The sequence below is a fragment of the Podarcis melisellensis genome (genome assembly GCF_964234715.1).
Source record: "Podarcis melisellensis genome assembly, chromosome: 10".
Taxonomy (NCBI): domain Eukaryota; kingdom Metazoa; phylum Chordata; class Lepidosauria; order Squamata; family Lacertidae; genus Podarcis; species Podarcis melisellensis.
The window spans coordinates 16,145,116-16,169,968 of NC_138542.1; the positions used below are offsets into that span (position 1 = coordinate 16,145,116).

The following is a 24,853-nucleotide window of genomic DNA, read 5'->3' on the forward strand; positions in this document are numbered from 1 at the left end:
GACAGGAGTGCCTGGCATGCTCTGGTCCACAAGGTCACGAAGAGTCAGACACGACTAAACAACAACAACATTCAACATTTTAAAAATTCACTATGCTGGGCTGCCTTCAGATGTCTTCTAAAGATTGTATAGTTACTTATCTCCTTGGCTCAAGGGTTGCATAACTCTACAGCCTGCAACATTTCTCCGATGAAAATAGAGATGTCCTAAGGAAAAGCGGGACATTCCAGGATCAAATCAGAAACCAGGACGGCTTCTGTAAATCTGGGGCTGTCCCTGGAAAATAGGGATACTTGGAGGGTCTGGAATTGACTGGCAGCAGCTGTCCAGGATTTCAGGCAGGGATCTTCTCCACCTGTACCTGGAGAGACCAGGGATTGAATTGGGGACGTTTTGCATGCACAGGACATGATCTGCCACTGAGCTCTACCCAAAGAAGGCTCAGCTTTGGAATATATTTAACCACCACCAACATCCTTGCCTCCCTTCATGGAATTTATGGTGGTCTGCATAATCACCCTGGGAGGTAGATGTGAAGGACCACCCTACTGCACCCTATGTTCTTGTGGAAATGTTGTGGGTAACAGGAGAGGATATATTGATTAATATTATCCTTCCTCACTCGCACCAGCAAGTTTATTCATGTAGCACAGTGCGTTCCCCTATCACACAGCAGGAAGCTGGTTGTAGACTTGTTAGAATCTCTTAAGATAATAAGCAATCCAATCTGGCTTGCCCAGATTGGGGTACACGTACACGTACCCCTAAACATTTTGTGAATCTAAGTTTGGCCTCATTGAGGGGCAGTATTTCCATATGAGTAGGAAAATGAGAGTACCCCTAAGCATTTATTTATTTTAGAAAAAAAGCATTATTCAAAAGTAACAACAAGAAGGTTTACTCACAATCAGGCAGAGCACAGTGTGATCCCTGAAGGCAGGCTTAAGACTTGATGTTACAAATTTGTACAAATAGGTACAATTTGTACAAAAGATGCTCCAGCCAGGTGTAACAGGAAGTTCAACTGAATGGACCAACAGCTCCTACATGTCCACTCTAGCAAAACAGGTAATGTTGTACTTGACTGCTCCAGTGGATTACTCCCCAAAGTTCCCACCTATGAGGATGCAGAATTAGGACCCCGTTTCAGATGTTCTAAGCAGGGACTCAGATCGAAAACAGCTGGAGTTAATCATCACCATCATCTGCAGCTGCTAGGACTGACCTTGTAAAAGCCACAGATCCTTCTGTTGTGAGGGTCCTCTCTGGAGGGCAGGGTTAGAAATGTGTTAAATAAATAAAGGGAATTCTTCAAACCTCCACTTTATTTGCATAAGTAGCAAAGAATTCGCATAATATGCAAACAGGTTGGAGGTAGCCAACTTTGAGGGACTAGAAAATGGAAATTTCAGCAGATGCCTTCTTCAGGACGAAGCCATTCCCCAGGTTATCTGCAGAGATCAACCTCCCTCCATCTAAATTAATGTGACACGTTTCGCCCACAACACTGATATAAACTATAAATTCCCTTAATGTCCCCCAGGACAGCTGGACGCTTCAGGGTCAATTGGCTGACATGCTGTTATTCTGGCATTTCACCACATCATAGACCCTTGAGAGGAGCTACATCAAAATTTAGTCAGAGGCATTCTGCTTTATTCGCATGGGTAGAATGTGAAATACTGATTTTCACAGGATTAAATTGATTCCCCGACACTTTGGGAACCGAACGCAATCCCTAGAAAGGTCTTTATCAAACTATCCGAAACAATTTGCTTTTGGATTTGGAGGAGGTGTAAGCAACGCCATTCCAAACAGTGACATCTAAAGAAAGTGACAGTAACTCGTCCCAGTCTGTAGGCGAGGATTATAATGTGATGGTTCGCAGCAAACTGTCACTCAAAATGAAAATTATATTGGAAATGTTCTCAAGCATGCTGCTGCCTTCTTGGGCATTGCTTTCTTTTCCTGAAGCAAGAAATAGTTGCATGCTCACTTTATAAGACGGGAACCGGCAGGTCATCTCAATATATTTGTTGTTGTTGTTTAGTCGTTTAGTCGTGTCCGACTCTTCGTGACCCCATGGACCAGAGCACGCCAGGCACTTCTGTCTTCCACTGCCTCCCGCAGTTTGGTCAGACTCATTTTTGTAGCTTCGAAGACACTATCCAACCATCTCATCCTCTGTCGTCCCCTTCTCCTTGTGCCCTCCATCTTTCCCAACATCAGGGTCTTTTCCAGGGAGTCTTCTCTTCTCATGAGGTGGCCAAAGTATTGGAGCCTCAGCTTCACGATCTGTCCTTCCAATGAGCACTCAGGGCTGATTTCCTTCAGAATGGATAGATTTGATCTTCTTGCAGTCCATGGGACTCTCAAGAGTCTCCTCCAGCACCATAATTCAAAAGTATCAATTCTTCGGCGATCAGCCTTCTTTATGGCCCAGCTCTCACTTCCATACATCACTACTGGGAAAACCATAGCTTTTACTATACGGACCTTTGTTGGCAAGGTGATGTCTCTACTTTTTAAGATGCTGTCTAGGTTTGTCATTGCTTTCCTCCCAAGAAGCAGGCGTCTCTTAATTTCGCGGCTGCTATCACCATCTGCAGTGATCATGGAGCCCAAGAAAGTAAAATCTCTCACTGCCTCCATTTCTTCTCCTTCTATTTGCCAGGAGGTGATGGGACCAGTGGCCATGATCTTCGTTTTTTTGATGTTGAGCTTCAGACCATATTTTGCGCTCTCCTCTTTCACCCTCATTAAAGGTTCTTTAATTCCTCCTCACTTTCTGCCATCAAGGTTGTGTCATCTGCATATCTGAGGTTGTTGATATTTCTTCCGGCAATCTTAACTCTGGCTAGAGATTCATCCAGCCCAGCCTTTCGCATGATGAATTCTGCATATAAGTTAAATAACCAGGGAGACAATATACAGCCTTGTCGTACTCCTTTCCCAATTTTGAACCAATCAGTTGTTCCATATCCAGTTCTAACTGTAGCTTCTTGTCCCACATAGAAACTGTAAAACAAGCATCCTACCTTTTGTAGCTTTAGTAACTCCATGAAAACATTGAAAAGTCCCGTTAATCAGCTCCTAGAATGATAGCAAGAAAGGCATGTTAGCCATAACCATAGAACCCAGTTGGTAGCTTTATCATTAAATGATACAGCCAACTCTTAGGCTCCGGGAGTTCATCACAGACAGTACAGAAAACATTCCCTCCATTAACTGCTTGTGTAAGAACAGGTACATCCATGTACATTTTTTTCTAAAAAATGTTTATGGGTACTCTCATTTTCCTACTCATATTGAAATACATCTCCAGGGCTTTTTTTCAGGCAGAACTCTCAGGAACTCAGTTCCGGCACCTTTCAGGTGGACATCATTGCCATTCTATGAGAATGTTCACGGTGAGATTCGGCACCTCTTTTTCTACAGAAATAGCACTGAATTCTACACCTACCTACCTACACATACACACACACACACACACACACACACACACACGGGCTTCCTTTTTATTCCACATCCATGATGATTTGGGCTCTTGATGCTAGTGGGGCAGTCACATGTTATCTCACTTTCTAAATCAGGCAGAGGCAAACTCGGCCCTCCAGATGTTTTGGGACTAAAACTCGCATCATCCCTAGCTAACTGGACCAGTGGTCAGGGATGATGGGAGTTGTAGTCCCAAAAATCTGGAGGGCCGAGTTTGCCTATGGCCGTTCTAAGTTATTTGTATCCACAAAAGTTTTGAGGCAGTCACACTGCTTCATTCCCGCAGAGCTAGTATTGGTGTGGTGGTTAAGAGTGTTTAACTTGGATCTGGGAGGTAAAGGTAAAGGGACCCCTGACCATTAGGTCCAGTCGTGGCCGACTCTGAGGTTGCGGCGCTCATTTTGTTTTATTGGCCGAGGGAGCCGGTGTACAGCTTCCGGGTCATGTGGCCAGCATGACTAAGCTACTTCTGGCGAGCCAGAGCAGCACACGGAAACGCCGTTTACCTTCCTGCCAGAGTGGAACCTATTTATCTACTTGCACTTTGACGTGCTTTCGAACTGCTAGGTTGGCAGGAGCAGGGACTGAGAAATGGGAGCTCACCCCATTGCGGGGATTCGAACCGCCGACCTTCTGATCGGCAAGTCCTAGGCTCTGTGGTTTAACCCACAGCGCCACCTGCGTCCCATTGGATCTGGTTTCAAATCCCCACTCAGCCATGAAGCTGACCTTGGTCAAGTCAATGCCTCTCAGCCTAACCTACCTCACAGGGTAGATTAAATGGGAATTAAATGCTTTCCCTCCCTTATGTTTTTGTACTTTTAAGAATCTAGGGGTCCCTCGATCCTGCTAAATGCTTCTCTCTTGTGCATGTGTGACGTTGTTTCAGCTTCCTAAGAAATGTTGCTCACCGCCCAAACATCAGAAAGAGAAGGAATGATGTAATCTGGCAGCATTTTATTACTTGCTCGTTTGGCAGCAAGGAAATCTGCATTATGAGAGTTGACAATTAAAAAAGGTCAGCTTGTGAGGCCTGCTATATGAAACGCTCACAGTTAATCGGTTTTGCTTGTACGTTTTTCTGGAACAGCTACCTTTTGATTGCAAAATGTAAGTGGAAAACAAGGAACCACCAGATCTGAACACAATTATAATCATCACATATAACCTCTCTGGTCTTTCATGGAAACCTTTCTACCTGATAATCAGCACTGGATGGTTTGATCAGACTGTGGCAGCTTTTTGTATACAGGACAAATAAATTAGCTCTTTATTCTCATTGCTGATATGAGGTGCTTTCATACGGTGGGAACATGTACAGTTGCCGTCTTAGCTGCTTGTTTTGATTGCCTTTTCCTATTTTCAACCAACCTCCGAAAGCATCTCTGTCCTCTGCTGTGCTCTTTTATTTCCTTTCCTTTTGATATGCCTTGCATTGCCTGTGGTGAAATGCTCGCTTGTGTCTTTGTTGCTCTCTCTCATTAGCATAGATGCCCAGCTTGCGCTTGACTTCTGTTCTGGATGCTTTTGGGGGTGCATTTGCCCTCTAAATGTGAGAATTGCAGAACGAGGAATCCCCTCCCCCGATTGCTGCAGAATGATCCTTAAGGCCCAGAAAATGCCTATAGGTTTGGCCAAGGTACAAGGCCGTCAGCAGAAGCAAGGCGTGTTTGGGAAATAGCAGCATGGAATGAACAGTGTCTGCTTATTTTCTTCTTCTTAATTTAATTTTAACAAAGTAATAATCACAAAAGGGGACGCGGGTGGCGCTGTGGGTTAAACCACAGAGCCTAGGGCTTGCTGATCAGAAGGTCGGCGGTTCGAATCCCCGCAATGGGGTGAGCTCCCATTTCTCAGTCCCTGCTCCTGCCAACCTAGCAGTTCGAAAGCACGTCAAAGTGCAAGTAGATAAATAGGTACCGCTTCGGTGGGAAGGTAAACGGCGTTTCCGTGCGCTGCTCTGGTTCACCAGAAGTGGCTTCGTCATGCTGGCCACATGACCGGAAGCCATACACCGGCTCCCTCAGCCAATAAAGCGAGATGAGCGCTGCAACCCCAGAGTCGGCCACGACTGGACCTAATGGTCAGGGGTCCCTTTACCTTTACCTCCCAGATCCAAGTTAAACACTCTTAACCACCACACCAATACTAGCTCCAATACTTTAGTTTTAATAATAATAAAAAACAAAAAAAGGTGCACCCCACCACTGAGACCATTCCATTGTTACTATCCAACCTCCCAAAATTTCAACACCTTTTGCAATGGTTTGACCCCTTTCTGTTTTAACAGTACAAATTCTACAAACGCCCTCCATATCTCCTCAAAACCATTTCTCCAGCATACTCCCTGTCTTACCTTAATGGCACATGTTAATTTATCATTAATAGCTATATCCCACACCTCTTTATACCATTCTTCCATTTTATATTCTGCTTGCCCCTTCCACTTCCTAGCTATCATAATTCGTGCAGCTGTCAATAAATTTGTAAACAAGTCCTTCATAGCCTGCGAACCTTCCACCCCATCGTAAGTTGATAATAATGCTACTTCTGGACTTTCGGACAGCTGTAACCCAGTGATTTCTGTTATCGCCTTGAACACCCAGGTTAGAGGTGGAGGGGCTATAACCATGCCAATAGGTGTGGGAACAAGGAGGATATTGGTCTGCGACTGATATCATAAAGACCTTGAAACCTGCATATGCAGATTATATAGCTTTGTTCCCCTCACAATTGTCCTCCTTTGAAGAGAGAAGCTCAGAGGTGGAAGGTCCCAGGTTTCTTAGATAACAGCTCTTACCTGCTAACTTCGCTATCTGAGGCAGGTGAGACCAATGAGAGTGAACAGAAGTGGTATGTGGGGAAACAGGACATTATATACAGAGGTTTTAAATAAAAGTCGGGTGAGCTGTGGCAAGGAATTCTGGAAATACATCTCAAAGTCTTGCGTAGCACACTTCAAGGCTGCTTTTTACTGCCATGGATGAGCAGAACATGCCAGAATGGGAGACTATGGACTTTTGCCGAAAACCATATTATCCCCCAGTAATGGCTCATGAACCAGCAGCATAATTTGACCACACCATACTGTGAGTTTCCCCACTGCTAAGCTGCATTATTGGCTGCCACAGGTCAGGGCAAGGAAACTCGCAGCAGGGTCATGTCATGTTATGGGGTTCAAGGAGCATGAGATATTTGTGGGATGTTTTCAGCAGCAGCCTCAAGTGACCCACTCTGTCTGATTCTGCTCATCAGTGGCAGCTACTGTAGGTGCCTTTGGAAAATCACAGCAGCTCTGCGGCGTACTTTGTATGCAAAATGCAGGTTTATTTCCTGGCCTCTCCAGGTGGGGTTGAGAACAATCAAGAAGGACCACAGCCATCTTCAAAGAAGATGGTACTGAATTGGGTGAGCCAATAGTCTGACTTGATACATGGCACCTTCCCATGCTTTCCATATGATCTTGTTTCAACATTATACACTCTTCGTACAACGGCATGAATCATGTCCCCAGACAGGTATCATTAGTATTGGTATATTAGTATTTAAATTTGTATACCGACCTTCATCCATAAATCTCAGGGCAATTCACAACATAAAACTGCTGCTTACAAAGCAGACAGAATCTAATAATTGAGCCATTTTCTTCCCTAAACAAGGATCTAACCTGAGTATTAACTTGGGACTCAGCTATACAGCTGCAAAGATAATATTTTAAGTGTGTTTCCAGTGCATTCTACAAATGTGACACTAGATGGCGCTGGTGGGCTAATGACAAATTCCATATATATTTCAAAACATTTTTAAAAAAAGCATTTTCACAGTGGTTTTTTATATGTGTGTGTAGATTCAGCCTTGCAGAAACAACATCACTCAACATTTTTACCTTTAAACTTCCAACAGGATGGGATTGTAGTCTGGGAAATAATTTATTTTAAAGCTGCTTAGCCCATTTTTCTAAACTCACTTGTGCGTTTTCTCCTTTTTTCTTTTTAAAAAATTCTATTTTCTGCCATTGCTTCTGCAGCCCTGTATTTCAGATGACAGCCTTTGGCCTATTCCCCCCAGACTTCATTATTCTAAAAGGGAAAAGAGAAACATTTGCTTGCTTCTCCTTGGCATGTGCCGCGAAACGTGTGGGCCGAGCTGCATTTGCAGACAAAGAGAACATACTTAAGCAGGGTAATTGAGCAGATCAGTACAATGATGATATTGGAAGATATTAAACCGGGAGGCTGACGTTACAGTATGTGCCTTTGTAAACAAAATTACCGAGCTATTTAAAATGGCATCATTAACATAACTGTCAGGAAAAGGAAATTCTCAAGAGCTCAGAGCTTTTAAAAGCCCTGGCTGTAAAAATACTTAGGGTTTCTGTGGAAAGATGCTGTTTAAAATCAAGCAGGGGAGAACATTTAAAAAAACAACCCAGAAAAACCCAATAACTGGATGAGTAAGAATGATGAGACAAGGACGTTTTAAGGTTTTCCTGTCAAAACACTTGGGAAACAAACGAAGGCATGAATTATTGGGGGGGGGGGGAGAGAATCACTAAGAAAAGCATACAGTCTCTGCTAAATACTCTCATTGGTTCCTTCTTCCAAAAGAATAACAATAGAAGATGGTTTTATCGAGGGATTTAGGGAAATGATAGGAGCATCACAATACAAATCTAGATGGCTCTCCCCTCATCTCCATTTTGGGATTTGAAAAATAAATTATGCACCTTTTCAGCATCTGTTCCTGAGCATGAGCCAACCTGTGCTTAATAATGATTATATACGCTGAGACAACCTTATGTTGGGATTTCAATGAGACAGTTAGGGGTTGCCTCCAGGTTGTCAGTATTTCGTGGTTCAATCACCATACTGGAAATGTAGGTTTCTGCAACTAAAGTAGATGAAAGTGTTCTATTGATCAAGTGCTCTATCAGTTTGAAGGTGCTTTAAATGTATAGTAATACCTAAGGAGAAAACCTGAAGCAGCGATGCAGTTTAGGTAATGTTAGCCTCTGGGCTGAATGACCTTACAGGGACTGCCCACTTTAGATGGTGATTTGTATTAAAATGGCATTAAGCCAACCCTGCTGTGTTTGGGATGCCTTCTGTTCATTCTGCTAAACTGGGTTCTAGAGTCCTACAGGCTGAAATGAATAGGACCACCTCCCCCCATAAGAACTGCCCCCAACCTTGTTATGATCATCTTAGGTCCTTTTTAGTGTGCTTCCGCCACAAGACGTCCAGAGGGTGGAAATGCAAGAACAGGGCCTTTTCTGTGGTGGCTACCCACTTGTAGAATGCTCTCTCCAAGGAGGTTCACCAGGCACCGTTGTTACATATCTTTAGGTGCTGGGCAAGAACATTCCTCTTCTCCCAGGGCTTTGGCTAAATAAATGATCTATGGCCTTTTAAATTCTGGGTGGGTATTGTTTTTGCTTGTTACTTTGTTGTTCCTTTTTGTGATTTTATACTGTAAACTGCCCTGTGATGCTCAGATGAAAGGGCGGTATAGAGATTTAATAAATAAAATACCAGTAATAATAGCATCTTTAGATACACTAAAGGTCATCTCTTCAAAATGGCAGCCAAGTCCAGACCCTCCAAGCATCCCTATTTTCCAGGAACAGTCCTAGATTTACAGAAGCCATCCTGGTATCTAATTTGATCCTGGAATGTCCCACTTTTCCTTAGGACATCTCTATTTTCAAAGGAGTTATGTGACCCCCCCCCCCCCAGCCAAGGAGATAAGTAAATACACAACCTTTAGAAGATAGCTGAAGGCAGCCCTGTATAGGGAAGTTTTTTCTATCTTTAATGTTTTATTATGTTTTTATATCTGTTGGAAGCCTCCCAGAGCGGCTGGGGCAACCCAGTCAGTTGGGCAGGGTATATAATAATAATAATAATAATAATAATAATAATAATAATAATAATATCATCATCATCATTACGGAATAGGACGTTCCTATTTTCATCAGGACATGGGTGGCGCTGTGGGTTAAACCACAGAGCCTAGGGCTTGCCGATCAGAAGGTCGGCGGTTCAGATCCCCACAATGGGGTGAGCTCCCGTTGCTCGGTCCCTGCTCCTGCCAACCTAGCAGTTCTAAAGCATGCCAAAGTGCAAGTAGATAAATAGGTACCGCTCCGGCAGGAAGGTAAACGTCATTACCATGCACTGCTCTGGTTCGCCAGAAGCGGCTTAGTAATTCTGGCCACATGACCTGGAAGCTGTACGCTGGCTCCCTCGGCCAATAAAGTGAGATGAGCGCCGCAACCCTAGAGTCGGTCACGACTGGACCTAATGGTCAGGGATCCCTTTACCTTTCTTTTCATCAGAGAAATGTTGGAGGGTATGCAAGTCCCCTTTTGCTAAGTCCATTGCCTGCAATCAGCTTGAGATCAGTCAAGATGTTGGCATCATGGTATATTGTCATTGGCAATGACAAACGCCATGGCGTTGTTTGAATTAGAAAACCAGCACATGTCGACGTAAATGTTAGGGCAGATGTGCTATCCTTACTTACCATTTCACATCCCCCAGTAGATTCCTTCTTCACTTGTAGCAGTCTGTTGGCTGACTGAGCCCCCAGAGACCATGTGCCAGGGGATCTTTTGGCATTAAGCTGTTCTTTGAGTAGGCGAGTCTAAAAGGGAAAACAGATGCCACTATTAAAAATGAAAAAGTGATGTGGTTATTTTTGGCCAAGATAGTTGTTATTGCCAGACTAGGTAGCTTTCCTCTCCTCCTCGAGCCAAAAATATGTGCTGTAAAACAGCAACTTTGACGTCGCTGCTGTTTACAAAAAACTTACGAATCACGACCAAATCCCCCACCACCTGCACACCTATTTTAAACTGTGTTTAAAATATGCTCGGATTCATCAGTTTTAATGTCAGTAACTTCCTAAGAAAATGTTGTTCCTCCTAACAGGTGTGAAATGTGCAAAATGTATCTCTCAGGGGGGAAGAGGAAAATTGAGAGAGAGACTAATTTGCAGTTAATTTATTTTACAGTAGTCTCTGTAAACCCAATGACCACATTTTTTCCTGTGTCAGCTTGCAACCAATGAGCTGCTCCGAAGCAAATAGGCTTTGCATGGTTAAACTGCGATCATTTGCATATCCTGCACATTAGACTGTGCCTTTTTCCTCTGTCCCTTCTGATTTACAGAGGAAACCACAACAGACCCAAAAGTATTTCAGGGAGCAAAGGACTTGGTAGGGGGAGGATTCTTAAAAGAGTGGCAGTCTGTGTTGGCGGGGGGGGGGGGGGGGACAACAATCTCCCACTTCCTGCAGCCTTCCTTGCGAACAAGCCTCTATAAATTGTTTTGTGGTCCAGCAATTTATCCTTAGGTGTGGCCATCGCATGCGCAATGTTTAGTTCTTTGTGGGCTACAAAACAAGCAGATCCACAGATACCAGGCTCCCTGATTGGTTGTCCTGGGACCGTGGATCCCATCAGGGATGAATTTTGGAACAGAAGCCCACTTAGCAGAATGAGCTGCAGGGCCCCAGAATAAAATAAAATGCAACAGGACTGGCTTGCTACATTTTGATGCACATGCAGCATTCATGAACTTCCTAAAGAGCATTTCTGTCAAGAAAATCTCTCTCTCTTTCCGCCTTATCTACAATGTTCATTGCATTATTATTATTATTATTATTATTATTATTATTATTATTATTATTATTATTATTATTATTATTTCAGGGTAGCCATACTTCTTCATTTCCAGTATGTGCATGTTCCTGGAGGAGACTGATCATCTAGATCCATTTCAATCTGGTTTCAGGCCTGTTTAGGATGAGGGTGAACTGATGAAGCTTAATCCAGCTTAATCCAGACAAGACAGAAGTCAGAAAGCAGAACAGGGAATGAGGGATTCAGCCTGCAGCTTCCTACTGAAATCTTGTAACTTTTTATACTTCAAATGTTCAATTTTGAAAAAGCTTTTTTAAAAAGCGTTTTTAAAAATACATTGAATTTTCCATAAGGCTCATCATTGCCATCTAGTGACACATTGTACACTGCACTTAAAATACACATAAAGCATTTTATTTGCCGCTGCATTGCTGAGTCCAAAGCGTAATTCTTAAAACAACAATGACAGGAGGGTAGCAAAATAACATCGCCTGTAGGACAACATGGAGATTACCTATTAAAATGATGATTCCCCTCGTTTCTGATAGAGATGACCTCCGATTTCAGCTTAAAAGAAACCACAAAAAAATCTCGAGATGCATCACTTAGCTTCCAATTTACACCTATAAAACATTGCACAGAAGTTCTAAAACCCTCCGCTGTGCACTAATTACTTTCTCCTGTGAAGGGAAAATATTCAAAGAAGACTGCAGGCTTCTTGAAGGCTCAGGAGCAGGGAAGGGTGGGGAGTGAGAGGGAGGAAGCTTCTCAAGTTTGGCACACTTTGAAATAAATTGTGCAATGCTATCTGCTATACTTCAATGGGATGATGATATGATCTCCACTGATGCCAAACAGGACCAACAAATGTCCCTGATGGTTAAACTACAATCTATCGAGTTTTATCAAAGGGAAGCACTTCGTTTATTATCTGTGCTTCAGAACGGAGTCAATGTTATTTCCATAATGCAAAGTGTTACCATTTGCATCTGGAAACAGTCTGGAAGGATAGGAATTCTCTTCTTTGGAGAGCTCCAGCTTCCCATAAAAGCGTATCTTTGAGGATTTTGCCATCTTCCATGCCGTGGGAATGACGAAGTCAGCACAGACATCACTGAGACAGGCATGCAAACATAGGCAATGTGTTTGTCTGAAACACTGTCCTGCTATGTGATACCCAAAATCTTCCTGACACAAAATCTTCCTGGAAGGCACTGAGGCATCGCTCCTGATGGTTTTAGTCGCCCACAACTGCCAGGCTGCTGCCAGCAACTCCCGGCTGGTTGCCAGAAACGTACAAAGACAAGGAAATGATTCTTATCGTCCGCTTTTTATTCAATATTTACAGAGAGAACCCAGCCTCTTGGATAATGGTGTTGTCCCAAGCGAATCTCCAGCCTCCATCTCTCCTATTTCCTCATTCATCAATCTCATTGTCTCTCCTGCTAAGTGCCCTCTGCCTTTGAGCTCTTTGCTCTCCTACTTTCAAGGCTCACCAGGTTCTGGGATAGGTGGGGATGTGGCATGCTTTCTAAAGATACTGTGTCCATCAGCTGTCACCTGCCTGGTGCTTCCTCCTCCCCTCTCCCATTATTTCCCAACTTTCCCCCTCATCTTCCTCTGAGCTGCGATCTCCCGCAGACCCCTGTTATAGATCTAAACTGTCTTCCTCCTCCCTGGAAGGGTCAAGCTGGGAAGGTGGTCTCCACCATTCCTCCTCTGCCCAGTCCTTGACAACGACTCACTTCCATAAAGCAGCAGGCTCAACACACAAGCCTGGTAGACCTTCGTCTACCAGCATCACATTCTCCCATACCCTTTTGGAGACGTGAGCCATTGCCATAGCTGCCTTGCCAACATACCTGCCCTGCTCAGCATCGATATAAAGGCTGCTGGTTATGGCGGAAACCAGTTAGACAAAATTGCCTCCCACCATGACTATGTCATTTTTCTTTCTGAAGCCATATATTCTATCACTGGATTCTGGGGAAAAAGCAGCTCAGGATCCTGTGACTAGATTATTAACAGATAACTGGTTTCATATTAATTATATGGTAGCATTGCTTGCCATAGCAGCTAGAAAATGATGCAGCAAATGTGGATTTTTATGGTGGTTGATTTTTGTGAATATAGTTAACGTGTTACTTTTGACTGCGTATATATGATGGAATTGGATGAAGTGAGAGGTTTCACAAAGGTCTTGGGCAATATGCAATAGCATTTTACTTACTTATACATGTAAAACAAGCCTTCTTGCCTTTCCATTTAGCTCATGGTTCAATACTGGAAAACGCCTCAATTTTTACTCTAATTTATTTGTGGCCTTGCACTATGACCTAGTTAAAGAATCAGGTCGAACCTCTGCCCCAAGGCAAAATACTCCTCCTATTAACCTACATACACACCATATGGTGGTCTTGAGATTAACCCCTCAACAGCCAGATGACAATGTCTCACAAGCAGAAATCAGAATGAAATAGAACAAGCTGTGCTAGACTCTCAAGAATGGCTTAATGCACCAATCTGGACATCTCCAGAAACAGGAACAAGTCACATCCCAACAAGAGAAAGCAAAACATGCTCCCCACTGCTCCGAACCTAGCAGTAACTATTAGAAACCAATGTTTTCTAATCTGGGTGAAATTTTATTCTCAGCCTTCAAAACGGCAACCTTCCATTCCATAATCTTCAACATGGAAAGACTGTGGTTCAGCAGTAGAGCATCTATTTTGCAGGTAGAACATCCGTGGTTCAATCTTCAGGCATCTGAAATCAGGAGGAGCCATTGCCTGTCAGTACAGACAGTGCTGAGCAAGATGGACCAATGGTTTATGGCAGGCAGCTTCTTATGTGAAGGAGAATCCTCAAATGTGAAGCCAACTTGAATGTCATGGACTGGTTGGATACAGATGAATAGTAGGAGGAACCGGCTGGGGACCCCCAAGGGAAGAAGGCTCAGAGCCAGGGGATTGGTGGTGGGACGACAATAAGAGGTCAGAGGGAGAAGACTGGGAAGAGGAGGTGTCAGAAGCTGAGGAGGTAACAGGGCTTCAGTGAGCTGGGAGAATCTGTGGCAGATAGAAGTTCAGAATCAGAGGCAGAAGCTGAAGCAAGGAGGGTGGGAGGAGAGAGACCAAGAGGCAGAGATGAGTCAGGCTGGTGAAGATTCACAGGTGTCTCCCCTTACTGTTGTGACAAGCTCCTCTCTCCCTTTGTCTCCCAGAACCAGAAGAGGCATGAAAAGGATGGAGGAGAGATTAGCTTCATGCAGACGCAGTCTCTGATCGCTTCTAAGAAACCCAGGAGAGGAGGAGACTTAGGCAGCTGTGGGAAGGCAGGGACCTTCAGTTCCAGCAACTGCTTCATGGGGGGAAGACCTATAGGAATTGAGTTGTAGGCAGTCTCCAAACTACATTGGCATTATACTTAGCAGGTCATTTCAGTCTCCGCCTTAAATACTTTGGAAACGCCATCCTTGCAAAACAGTGGGAGGCTTTGGGATGAAATATTCAAGAGAGCTCCCACTGAAAAAGGCTGGTTTTCAGAGAGCCGTTTCAATTTTTTATGAGGACACTAATTCCATCACAAACGCACGATTTTATTTCTGCGTTGGGCTTTGCCACATCCCAGGCACCCTTTAACTGTGTGTGTGCCACACAGACCACAGCTTGTCTTCCAATGACGCTTACCTTTTAAGTCGGGCACCATTGCGGGACGGCGACAACGCCAGCCCCAAGATTCAGCAGCTGTGCTGGAGACATGGGGTTTTCCCAGGCTCCCAGGCCCGGGAAATAGATTGTAGCCTGCCTGTGCAATGGGCCAATGGCAGGCTGGCTGCAGTACTGCCCCCTGAGCTGCTGCTATTAACACCACTGTTATTCATTGTTCATTCCAGTTTTACTTTCTTGGGCTACTACTGCCTACTAGCTATAGCTTGGGGCCCCACTCTCTTGGGGACCCAACAAAAAATTAAAGGGGGGGAAAACTGGATGTACATTTCCAAAATGTAAGATAAAAAAGAAATAAAATAAAACCTACATACAGCAACAGTGTTTTGTGTTTTGTGGGCTCCTATGATGTAAGTAATGGGCCCAGCCTGCTAGCCTGCTCCCTAAAATATCACTGGTTTGCTCATTTCTATATATAGGGTGCCTACATTCTGAATGTGCAAATGGCTTTACATACCTATTAGGTTCATAAACTACCATATAGCATATATTCAACACAAAACAGTGACAATTTGTTGTTGACAAAGGACAGCTGGACATAAAGAAGGCCCCATTACCTTCAGTAGCTTAGGGCCTCATCAAACCTAAATTTGGCCCTGCTTCTAGTTACCCAGTTTTCTTTGTCCCATCCTCTTTTTAAAGTGTTACCTTTCTCATTCTTATTTTTATATCATTTTGGACACTCATCAAACCCGCTTCTTTTGCTGTTTTATCATATCCTTATATTTAACATGATAGATAGATAGATGATAGATAGATAGATAGAGATGTTTTTTAAGGGATCTTTGAAGTTCTAGGGTGGGGAAAAGGAGTTAATACAAAACCGTGACTCTAACGCAGCGTGCCAAAGGCAACAGAGGCAAAGAGAAGAAAATCCTCCAGTAAGACTCCTTTTCCGCTCCAACAGTCTCCACACATGAGTAACGCCAGCTTGAATTCAAAAACTGGCAAGTGTTTATGCTCACATAAACCCACCTTTGTTAATTCTCTTAGGCATTTCGCTGGAGGTGAGGGAACCACACATCTCTGAAAGGCATTTTAACAACATCTGGAGAGGGAGTGTGTGCGTGTGCAGGCAGTCATGAGGCATAAAATATAGTCATACCTCGGGTTACAAACGCTTCAGGTTGTGTTTTTTCAGGTTACGGACGCGCCGAAACCTGGAAGTACCGGAACGGGTTACTTCCGGGTTTTGGCGGTCGCGCATGCGCATAAGCGCTAAATCGCACTTTGCGCATGTGCAGAAGCGCCAAATCGCAACCCGCACGTGTGCAGACGTGCCGCTGCGGGTTGCGAACGTGCATCCTTCACTGATCAAGTTCACAACCCGAGCGTCCATTGTACAATGTTAAAGGTAAAGGGACCCCTGACCATTAGGTTCAGTCGTGACCGACTCTGGGGTTGCAGCGCTCATCTCGGCTTTTTGGCCGAGGGAGCCGGCGTACAGCTTCCGGGTCATGTGGCCAGCATGACTAAGCCGCTTCTGGCAAACCAGAGCAGCGCACAGAAACGCCGTTTACCTTCCCGCCGGAGAGGTACCTGTTTATCTACTTGCACTTTGACGTGCTTTTGAACTGTTAGGTTGGCAGGAGCAGGGACTGAGCAGCGGGAGCTCACCCCGTCGCAGGGATTCGAATCCACCGACCTTCTGATCAGCAAGCCCTAAGCTCTGTGGTTTAACCCACAGCGCCACCCGCGTCCCTGTACAATGTTAAAGTACAAATAAAATTATATATTTATTATTATTATTATTATTAGCATTGCTAACTGAGGGTGCTGTCACTACTAGCCATTTCCCCAGGCTGGCTCAGTGGGAGAGATGGAAAGCAGGGCTCACTCCATTAGGTATCCTCTTTCCTCAACTGTTACCTGGGGGCAGGTAACAGTTATCAGGCTGCCGCAGTGGACTGGAAAGGAAGCAGGGGTCCTTTCATCACCTTTCTTGGAGGCCCAGTGCCATCGGGCACCTCCTGCCCCTGAACTGGGCCAGCTAGTCGCTAAAGGAACAACTGTTTAGAAATTGGCACCTGGGTTTTGATTTTCCTCATCCCCCCCGTGTCCCTTTTCCTCTTGTGTCTCGTCTTTCATTGGTTTTTCTTTTTTAAGATGCCCAGCCTGCGAGTAAGGATTGCCTTGTTTGGATCATGTGTAAGTTGCTCTGGGAGCCTTTTTTGGCTGAAGAGCAGGGCGCAAATTCTCTAAACAAATAAATAATTTTGTGGCAGGTTCTAAACACTCCAGCAAATCCAGCTGATTTGGTGCTCTGGTGCAACAAATCCTCTCCCCTCCCCACTGTCAATCATGGACTTTTTGCAACATGAAATGTGGCGGATTAATGCACTGGAATGTGTGCGATAGCATTTGCTTGATGCATTATTGTTTATTATTATTATTTTTTAATAGATATTTATTGGAGTTTTTAGAAAAGAAATACAATAATAATAAACAGTGTTGCTTTGTTTTTACAAAATTTCATAACATCCTTAGACTTCCTCACGTCTCCCGCTCCCACTTGCATCATTAATAAATTTTTGTCAAGCAAATTATCATCTTATTTCCAAATTTATAACCACTTATTTAAATACAATAAAAAAATTCTCCTACAAATTTTGTTTCTCTTAATCTCTCTTATCATCAAATTCTGATCTATTTTAGTGATGGCCAATTATTTATAACCAAGCATCCTTCTTAACATTCCACTAAATCACAATGTTTTTGTAGATAAATCTTGAATTTCTTCCAATCTTCTTCAATCCTTTCTTCTCCCAGGTCTCGGATTCTGCCAGTCATCTCCGCCAATTGCATATAGTCCATCAGTTGCATCTGCCATTCTTCCAGTGTGGGTAGATCTTGAGTTTTCCAGTTCTTAGCGAGTAGTATCCTTGCTGCTGTTGTTGCATACATGAAAAATGTTCTATCTTTCTTTAACACCTTCTGGTCGACAATGCCCAGAAGAAAGGCCTCTGGTTTCTTGGTGAAGGTATACTTAAATACCTTTTTCAGCTCATTATATATCATTTCCCAGAAGGCCTTCACTTTAGGGCAGGTCCACCAGAGGTGAAAGAATGTTCCTTCATTTTCTTTACATTTCCAACATTTATTATCAGACAAATGGTATATTTTGGCAAGTTTAACTGGGGTCATGTACCATCTGTATATCATTTTCATTACATTTTCTTTCAAAGCATTACATGCAGTAAAGTTCAACCCAGTGGTCCACAACCTTTCCCAGTCCTCAAACATAATGTTATGCCCAATGTCCTGTGCCCATTTTATCATAGCCGACTTAACCATTTCGTCTTGTGTATTCCATTTCAGCAGCAAGTTATACATTCTTGAAAGTACCTTAGTCTTAGGTTCTAACAATTCTGTTTCCAACTTCGATTTCTCCACCTGGAACCCTAACTTCTTGTCACTTTTAAAAATTTCTTTAATCTGAGCGTAGTGTAACCAGTCTCGCACTTTATCCTTCATTTTCTCCATACTCTGCAATTTCCAATTATCTCCGTCTTTTTCTAACAGTTCCCAATATTTTGGCCAGTAGGCTTCCATATTGGGTCTTTTCCAGGCCTTAGCTTCCAAAGGTGAGAGCCACCTTGGAGTTTTATTTTCCAGTAAGTCTTTATATTTTGTCCAGACATTAAACACTGCTTTTCTGACAATATGGTTCTTAAAGGCCTTATTGATCTTAGCCTTATCATACCACAGGTATGCATGCCAACCAAAAGCATTGTTATAACCTTCCAGATCTAACACGTCAGTGTCTTCGAGAAGTAGCCAATCTTTTAGCCAGCAGAAAGCTGCGGCTTCATAGTACAACCTTAAGTCTGGCAGGGCAAAGCCCCCTCTTTCCTTGATTCTGGGCTTTTTGCCCTGCCAGACAAATTTGGAAATATCTCTCTGCCACCTCCGGAAACACTCCGTTTTGTCCACAATTTGCAATGTTTGGAACAGAAACAACATCTTTGGCAATACATTCATCTTAATAGCAGCAATTCGGCCTAACAAAGAAAGCTTCAGTTTTGCCCAGCTATCCAAGTCTCTCTTAATTTCAGACCAACATTTTTCATAATTATCCTTAAATAGACTCAGATTCTTGGCTGTTATGTTAACCCCTAGGTACTTTACCTTTTTCACCAATGATAATTCTGTTTCTCTCTGAAACCGTTCTGACTCTGTATCTGTCATATTTTTCCCTAACACCTTCGTTTTTTGTTTATTTAGCTTAAATCCCGCCACCTGACCAAAATCATGTATCAGTTGTAATACTCTTTTCGTACTAGATTCTGGCTCCTGCAGTGTCAAAACTAAGTCATCTGCAAAAGCTTTAAGTTTATATTGTTTCGCTCCGACCTGAATCCCCTGCACCAACCGGTCACCTCTGATCAAGTTCAAGAGCACCTCCAAAACTGAAATAAATAACAGAGGGGAAATCGGGCAGCCTTGTCGTGTTCCTTTTTCGATTTTAAATTCTTCCGTTACCACATTGTTAACTATCAATTTAGCTTTTTGTTCTGAATATATTGCATCAATCCCATTTTCAAAACCCCGCCCCGCTCCCATTTCTTTTAAATTTCCCTTCATGAATTTCCAAGAGATGTTGTCGAAGGCCTTCTCCGCGTCTATAAAAATCAGCACTGCTTTAGTGTTTATGTCTGTTTGCAAAAGTTCCAAGATGTCAATAATGTTCCTTGTGTTTGCAAACATGTGTCTACCTGGGAGAAAGCCGGCCTGGTCTTTATGAATTACTTCATTTAAAACTCTTTTAAGTCTGCCTGCTAAAACATCAGCAAATATTTTGTAATCCACATTTAATAGGGAGATGGGGCGGTAGTTCTTAAGTTGTGTTTTTTCAGTTTCTGATTTTGGTATCAACGTGATAAAAGCTTCCTTCCACGATTCCGGCGCCTTCTTTCCCTCCAGAATTTCATTGCTGACCTCCATCAAAGGTTGAATCAAATAGTCACTCATTGTCTTATAATACTTGGAGGTCAAGCCATCTGGCCCTGGAGATTTGCCCAGTTTCATGTTCTGAATGGCATGTTCAATTTCTTGTCGTGTTATTTGGCTATTCAGGATTAGTCTATTTTCTTGTGTAAATTTTTTAAGACTATTTTTCTTCAAAAATTGTTCAATCTCAACCTCATTTTGCGGCCCTTGAGTATATAGTTTCTTGAAATATTTCTGGAAGGATTTTCTAATTTCCACGGGGTTCTGAATATTTCTTCCTTCAATTTCCAAATTTGTTACTGTATTCAACTTTTGTCTCTTCTTCAACTGCCAAGCCAGCAGTTTCCCACATTTATTTGCCGATTCAAATGTTTTTTGTTTCATTGATTTAATCTTCCATTCTATTTCCTGATTTATCAGTTTAGAATATTGTGCCTGGTGAAGTTTAATTTCTCTCAGAATCAGCTGTGACTTCGGATTTACTCTTAACTTCTTCTCTAATTCTTTTATTTTCTCCAAGATCTTGTCTTTCTTTTCATTTTGTTTCCTTTTCTTAATAGCATTCTGTTGTATTAAGAACCCTCTCATCACAACTTTACTTGCGTCCCAAATTGTTCTTTTTTCCACCGTTGTGTTCAAATTTATTTCGAAATAGTCCTTCAAAACTTTTTGGGCCTTTTTAGTAATCTCCTGATCTCTGAATAAGTTGTCATTCATCTTCCATCGAAAGGAACCGGTTGGTAACAATGTCAAATCCATTTTCAAAGCGTTATGGTCGGAGCAGGTCTTTGGGCAGATTTCCACTTTCCTGACCTTAGGTGCCAGACCTCTAGTAATCCATATTTGGTCGATTCTTGTCCAAGTCAGATGGGCTTCAGAGAAGAATGTTCCTTCCTTTCCCAAGGGGTTTCTCGTTCTCCAAATGTCAATCCAGTCCATATTGTCTGTCATTTCAAAAAAGGTCTTTGGTAGTCTGCCATCTTTAGTAACTTTTTGACTTTGCGACTTATCCATGTTAGTTGATACAATCCCGTTCATATCTCCCATCATAATGATGTTGTCAAAGTCCAGATACTCCAGCATGCTCTCATGCAACTTCTTATAAAATTCCGATTTCCCTTCATTTGGTGCGTAGATTCCTAATAGAATAATTTTTTCTCCTTGATGTTGTATTTCGACTGCCAAAATTCTGCCATGTTCATCTTTAAATAATAATTTAGGTGAAAGGCTCTCCTTTACATATATCACCACCCCTCTCTTCTTTACTCTATCTGAAGATATAAATTCCTGGCCAAGTCTTTTATTTATCAAAACTTTTCTGTGGAGCCTAGTCACATGTGTTTCTTGCAAGCAAATAATGTCCAATTGTTCCTTTTTTAATATATGAAAGATTTTCTTCCTTTTTTCCGGAATGTTGCAGCCATTTATGTTCCAACTCAGAAGTTGCAGAGACATCCTGTATAAATCTGGTTATTTTTCAGGGGGTGGTACCTTGTCTTCAGGATCCAAGGGTGCCGGTTCCTTTGGTGCTCCAGGCTCCGGCAATGATCCAAGTCCTTTATGAAGGTCTTCTCCGTACTGGTTCAGAAATTTATCTCTATCTTCCAATGTTCTAATTTTAATCTTCCTCCCTCTGAAGGTAAAAGATAGTCCTTGAGGGAAGTCCCACCTAAAGATGATTGAGTTGCTCCTCAGTAGTTTTGCTAGTTCCAAATATTCAGATCTCAAATCCAAGAGCTGTCTAGGAATATCCTTGTAAATTTCAATTCTTTTACCCAAAATGTCCAGTGATTTTCTGTAATGTAGACCCAAAATCTTGTCCCTCTCCTCCTTTGATCTCACTGTTATCAAGCAATCTCTGGGCTTGTCTTTTCTTATCAATCTTCCAAGTCTAAAAGCTGATGTAATTTTAAAGTCTTTTTCCTCAAGTTTCCACTGCTCGGAAAATATTTTGGTCAAAAACTCAGCCAGGTTGTCTTCTTCTACTTCGGATACAGATCTTATCCTTAAGTTGGTCTCCCTATTTTTCAATTCAATCATCGAAAGGTAGGTCTGATGTTCACCTACTTGTTTATTGAGTGGTCTCACCTCTTTTTCTAACTTTCCAAGTCTTTGGCTAGTGTCTTCAACCAATTTCCTGTTCTCCCGTGTAGCCTCCTCCAATTTTGCAATCGTTTGAACGTTCTGTGCCACTTGCCCAGTTAATCTATTTAGACATTCTGTGTTCTGGTCTATTTTCGCTGTTTGTTCATCAGCCTTTTTATCCAAAGATTCCACTCTCTTATCCAAAGATTCCAATTTTTCATAGATTTTTTCTAAAATGGAAGCAGCTGATCCTGAGGCCATATCCTCCAATTGTAATTCCTCTGTCTCTCCTCCCCCTGCCCGTGGCAAGGAGGCAGCTTCTTCCTCAGAGTGCAAAATAGGCACAGACGATCTGCGTTGTTGTAAAGTTGAGGCTAAAGTTGTTTGTCTCGTTCTTGGTCTTTGTTCTTTTTCTTTAGTCTCCTTTTTCTTTGCGCCACTCATTCCAAGATTATCTGGTAGTCAAGGTCAAGCTGAGTTGTTCCCATGAGAAAAAGACGGCCCAGATGGCAGCACTCAGCCGGCAGGCCGGGAAATAGAAAGTAAAACAATATCACTGCTGTTAAGTCCAAAAACCTCTAGGGGGAGCTTAAAATGTCTTTCAGGAAGGATTACCCAAAAATAATAAAATTTAATGTCCAAAAGCCTTCAAATGTTAAATTTTTAGCAGAGTTGGTGTTATGAAAACACAATGTCTCAAAACAGTGCTTGCTGGTACTTCAGTTGGTGTTATAAAGTAACAAAGTCCAAGCCTCTCAATTTTTTCCAGTTTATGTATCAAAATGCTTGAGTCTGCAAACTGACTGCTACTGTTACCAGGCAGTTCCAGCCCCTGGTTTCCTTCTTTAAATTGTAACTTCAGCAGAGGAAGATTTCACAGTCCATGCTAACACATAAATCCAATGCTTAAACTCCTTTTCTGTCTTTAAATGCAGTTCAGTAAATGCTCAGATCCAATCAGTAAAAGATTCACTTACAGCCTCCACTCCTCCAGCTCTTTGCTTTGAAGTTCAATGGCAGCGGAAGACGGACTTCCTTTTTCTTTTCGTCCTCCGCTTTCAGCCAAATTCAGTTACTTTTTAGTCTCGAATTGGTTAAAAGTCTTTATTACTCACGGGTTGCTATTTTCAAAGTGCCAAATCCAGGAAGAAAGGTCAGCGCTCACTGGCAACAGCTTCGCGGCTTCTCTCCGCCGATTGCGGAACGACCCTCAGCGCCGCTGCCTCCTCCGCGATCCGGAGCCCCTTACGGGGTTCCTTCAACGTTTCGGGGGCAGCTCCTGGCGCCCGCCGGGTCCCAAGACTGCAGGCTTCTGCCGCCTGCAGTTTTCCGATGTGGGTCTCCGCTTCGCCGTAGCGGACGACCCGTTCTCGAGCGGAGCTCCCTTCCCGGTTAGGAAAGGGCAGCCATTACCCTTCGCGCCGCCTCCGGAAGTCTGCTTGATGCATTATTGTTTAATCCCCTCACAAATGAATTGGAATGGATGCTGGACAGTGTGATTTTTGCAGCTGCTGTTAGAGTTGCAAAACAATGAAGCCTGGGGCAGAGCATTGGAGAATTTCTGAAACAATAATGGGATATTTCTCTGCCCAAGGCATGATGGAGAACAGCAACAAATGGGAAAAGATAGACATAACATTTTACAAGGACAGGAAGAAACATCATGGACAGAATAATTGCCACACACAGGAAGAATAAGGATATAGACTGAATGACTCAATTGTAGCTTCATAAATCATTTAATGCATGGGTAGGCAAACGAAGGCCTGGGGGCCGGATCCGGCCCAATCGCCTTCTAAATTTGTTCTGCGGATGGTCCAGGAATCAGCATGTTTTTACATGAGTAGAACGTGTCCTTTTATTTAAAATGCATCTCTGGGTTATTTGTGGGGCATAGGAATTCATTCATATATTTTTTTCAAAATATAGTCCGGCCCCCCACAAGGTCTGAGGGACAGTGGACCGGCCCCCTGCTGAAAAAGTTTGCTGACCCCTGATTTAATGTGTCAATATGAACAGAAGTTGTTAATATTGCAGTTGTTGTATAAGGGATTGTTATTTTGACTGGAGTGTACAGTGGTACCTTGGGTTACATATGCTTCAGGTTACATACGCTTCAGGTTACAGACTCCACTAACCAAGAAATAGTGCTTCAGATTAAGAACTTTGCTTCAGGATGAGAACAGAAATCGTGTTCCGGCAGCGCAGCAGCAGCAGGAGGCCCCATTAGCTAAAGTGGTGCTTCAGGTTAAGAACAGTTTCATGTTAAGTACAGTCCTCCGGAACGAATTAAGTACTTAACCCGAGGTACCACTGTAATTGAAATTAGTAAGATTTTGGAACGCAGAAATAAAATCATCAAACCATCAATTCTTGCACGCGAGGGGGGGCACCTAAATTACATAATTTGGTATCCGAATGATTGGTATTAGTAATTGTATTATAATTTGGCATTGTTACAATGAGGCTATCATTGGACTGTAACTGAAAACTAATAAAAATTATTATAAAAACATAATAATGGAATGGATGCTCGATAAATAGCCACGGTCGTGTAATCTCTCCAGAAACAAAGCAAGAGGAATGCTCAGTAAAGAGACCATCTGAAAGAGGAGCAGGATGTTTTTTGTGGAGTCTGCTGCAAGGCACTCAACAGGCTCTGCCACTGCATACGTATCCTACTCCACTCACCTCAGGAAGCCAGTTTTAAATAGATATATTTATATATTTGGCAGCGAGAGCCAAAGGTTGCACCTGAGCACACCTGATGGCACAGCCTACGGATCCCTTAGGGCTGAGCTTACAGAATATGCTCCATCTAACACATGGAACTACTGCATGTGCTTCCAAGTCTCCTGCCACCAAACGGCTGCCATCCCTAATTGGTGCCAGCGCTCCCAGCCTCATAGATCACAGCATGATCTATAGACTAAAACTGTGCCACAA

General features: G+C 42.9%; 1 long non-coding RNA gene across 1 annotated transcript in view; it reads right to left on the bottom strand.

The window, feature by feature from the left end:
• Positions 1-995: 995 nt before the first annotated feature.
• The window catches only part of LOC309379743, a 48,703-nt gene continuing 24,845 nt past the window's right edge, over positions 996-24,853 (bottom strand). The window contains exons 3-5 of the long non-coding RNA XR_014172627.1: positions 10,024-10,143; positions 3,039-3,093; positions 996-1,265 (exon numbers count right to left, since the gene is read on the bottom strand). This is a non-coding gene — a long non-coding RNA (uncharacterized lncRNA). The remainder of the gene's footprint in view (positions 1,266-3,038; positions 3,094-10,023; positions 10,144-24,853) is intronic.